The sequence below is a fragment of the Oncorhynchus clarkii genome, chromosome 30, assembly GCF_045791955.1.
Source record: "Oncorhynchus clarkii lewisi isolate Uvic-CL-2024 chromosome 30, UVic_Ocla_1.0, whole genome shotgun sequence".
Taxonomy (NCBI): Eukaryota; Metazoa; Chordata; class Actinopteri; order Salmoniformes; family Salmonidae; genus Oncorhynchus; species Oncorhynchus clarkii.
This window is the reverse complement of record NC_092176.1, coordinates 12,203,505-12,207,268: the sequence shown is the minus strand read 5'-3', so window position 1 is coordinate 12,207,268 and position 3,764 is coordinate 12,203,505.

Below are 3,764 nucleotides of genomic sequence, written 5' to 3'. Positions count from 1 at the left end.
AGAATATGGACTTGTGTTTTTGGCAGTTCTTTAAATGTACATAGATAACATTTACAAAAGAAGCTTTGTTATCATACTGTATGTAAATGTAACTTTGCCCTTTTCTTGAATTCAGCAGAGTGAGGTGTTATATCAGAGCTAGTGGAGATATTTCACATTCTTCAGATGAAAGAGGCACTATAACACACGTCATTCAGACTTGTCCTAGCCTTTCAAATATAGTGTAAACACTACATTTATTTGAGCACTTGTTCCTTTGTAAATTGTCACCAACTTTACCACAAAGAAATTGTTGTGTGAAAAATAAGTTATGTTCAATATATATTTTTTTCTATTAGATATTGATATTCTAATATATTACCTGCACGTGTTTACAAGAATCACATAAGCACACTCATATTCAGTTTAACCTTAGAGTCGATGTCTTTGCCCCCGTGGAAATCGAATTAGCATAATACAAAAATCGACATAAATACCTGTCAGTTTAAGCTAGAGATATATTTTTGATGTTGCGTTGGATGCGTCTCCATCCACCACATCACCCGATGTCGCAGTTCCGCATCTGCGGTGAAAGGTGACAGAGCTAGAGCGCTGTTTGACAGACCATGAGACATCCCGAAAATCAGTCTTCTCACAAAATCACCTCCATGGAAAAATGAGACTATCACAAACACAAACATGTCGGTCTGCTCTAGGACACCCACAGGCCTCACATGACATGTCTGAAGGTCCCCCGGTACCAGTTGAAAAATTGTAGGGAAGTTCACTATCTGTTGTTCCATGTAGTAAATCTGTTATTCAATGCTTTTAAGGCCAAAAATAGCAGTAAAGGCCAAAAATAATTTTTCATCAAATAATTTGTACATATTTTTTTGTGGATACTTCAAGGGTTCTTAAACTTCAAACATCAAATAGCGAAATTATCCTTGGTATGACCTTCTTAAAACAATTCCATATAGCTTAGAACCCCCCGGGTGGGTTAATGACAGTCTGTTACACCAATGAGATATTTGCTTAAAGTGATAGAAAGAGAGAGAGAAACAGTGGAGATGGAAAATGTGGCAGTGATGTGTGGGACAGAATGAAAGGAAGCCATCTTTGTCTGCAGCCATTTCTTATTAACAGATGACTGGAGGAGGGCCCCAGAAAGAGAAGCCCACATGTGAGGACAGAAAAATGAACAACAAAGAAAGCAATCTCTTATTAAGTAGACATGTTAAACATGAAGCTTTACGGTGTAAATCCTCTTACCAAAGACCTATCCACCCTGGCAACAGAGCCAGGTCAAGGATATGGGGTCGTGCACTGTGGATGTTCTCCAGTCCTTTTGTAGTCACATAATGAATGAAAACATGCAATTGGCGATGTATGCAATGTTTGCTTTCCAAGGTAAACGTGAAGGAGATATAGGGAAATCCAATTGTATTGAAGTGTAAAGAGAATACAGACCAATTGTATTTGAGAAATGGCAGATGAAGTGCAAAACAACAAGTATCAGAATTGCAAAGGTATGAGGAACAACATCAACAAAAACAACATGTAACAAGCACATATCTGTAATTTCAGCACATATTGAAGCAACATGTTTGAATTGGTCACACAGACATGGCAGGGTTGGTTCTATTAACTTCTTCTAGACAATCATAACACTTGCCTTAAGATAACCCTGGCCTGTCTGTCTGTGAATATATGGACCATGGTTTAGTAACTGATGTGAGAGTCATCTGTACCTCTCCGCTGCAGTACATTTCAATTGGGAAACATGAGAAGATTAACACAGTGAGCTGTACCAAGCTCAGATGTTTCAACAAACAGATGTCTCTGTCTGTAATTGGTTCTCTTGATGTTGCTTTTGCTTCTATTGTGTTTTACCTTATTCCGTGCGGTCCCAGTCTTAGTCGTTTTTGGTGATGAGATCTGTTTATAGTCCTCATTCTCAAACTGTCTGTGCTGGTCCACTTTGTTTCCTCTCTCAGCAATTTGAATGCTTTTAAACACAAACAATCAAACTGTTTTTTTTCTTTCTTGAAATATATTTTATTGTTATAGCATCAAACCAATAAATGCAATTAAGTAAAGCTCTACTTATGTGTTGTCCATTTCTATTGAACCATCCTGCAATTTATCAATGACATTGGGGTCATATATACCTAATACATTCTTTTAAAATACTCGGGAGGCTATCCAGGATAGTGGCAGCAATTTATGAGTCATGATAATGTAATTCCTAGTAACGTGAAAGTCTGTGATTTTTGGCTGATAAGCCAGGGCTACTTCACAAATACATGTGTAAATGTACATTTCAGCCAATGACTACAAAGGGCACAAAGATTGGAGGCCATTAACAGTAATTAAACAATACTTTTGAGGAACAAAGTATAAGGGCTTTGGAAAACCTATCGTTTTCATACAAATCTTAAAATGTATTGTCACGAAACAGATTAACTAGCATGCTAATACTGTTGCACTCGCTAAGTATAGGGGTCTTAGGTCTAGTCAACTGGTCTCTAACCTAATTTAAGATGTGTATATATGTGAGAAATCAGTGCATGAGGACAGTGTTGTATGTACATGTACCCAGGAGACAGCAACCTTAGATCCAGGGGCAGCTCCTTCACGACCATTTTGATTGTTCAAAGAGGTGATGAAAATAAATATATACAAAAAGGAAAAAACATGACCAAAAAAATATTCTAAACAAAGTCAAGGGTGCACATGGCTACCAAGAAAACCCAGCAGCCTCACTGCTCTGCAAGCTGGCTCACTCTTGTTTCCAATCAACACTTAACAAGGATCCACAAGACTTCCTGGCTGAGCACTTGAACCAGGGAGTTCCTGCCCCCTGGGCATGAGGTGTGGAAGTGATTGGTAGTGTGCTTATCTGTCCTAACACTAACCCCCCCCCCCCCCCCCCCCCCATATCATAACAGTATAAAATTACATCAAACGAGAAAGTACAGTATATTCCCTGTGGGATCTAAATCGTTTCATGCAACCATTTGAGCTGTAGTGAATAATGTGTCTCAGTTCAGAGCGCACCTTCCTGTAGTGGAGATAGTGAGAGGCCAGGATTTCTCCTGCTGGTTTTAAGGTAGGGGAGGCCAGGGGAGGGAGGAAAGTCTTGGGGAGACAGCCAAGCTGCAACTAGCACAGCCTCAAATACACATAGTGGTTGTCTGGTGATACAGTAGGTGGACAACAGGTGATAGGCTTCATAAAGTCTCTTTGTGGGCTGCCCAGTCAGTCCACAGTAAGTCAGCAGCCGATCTCTACTATCTAATACTGTTGATCTATGAGATGATCTGTCATCCTACTATCCACGTTCTCACACTGACAACACAATCTTGTTGTCTGGTCATATGATTTCTTACAGTAGTAAAACCCTTTAATCCTAGATTCAAAGGTTTATATCCAGTTTACAGTGATAACTACTGTCTAGTTATGTCTGTAAAAACAAAAAGTACACACACACACACACACACACACACACACACACACACACACACACACACACACACACACACACACACACACACACACACACACACACACACACACACACACACAAATATTATTGTAAAAAAGCCTGAAGGTGTGATCAGCCACTCTCCAACAGAAAATTAAACTGAAATCTACATGCACACGACAAACGTTGTGTTGCCTCTGTAAAACAGCCATTTCATAAACAGCAGATGATTCCTGACCCTGGGGCACTGTGGAGGAGGAGCTGTCCTCCTAAAATACGCTTCCTGCATCACACACTC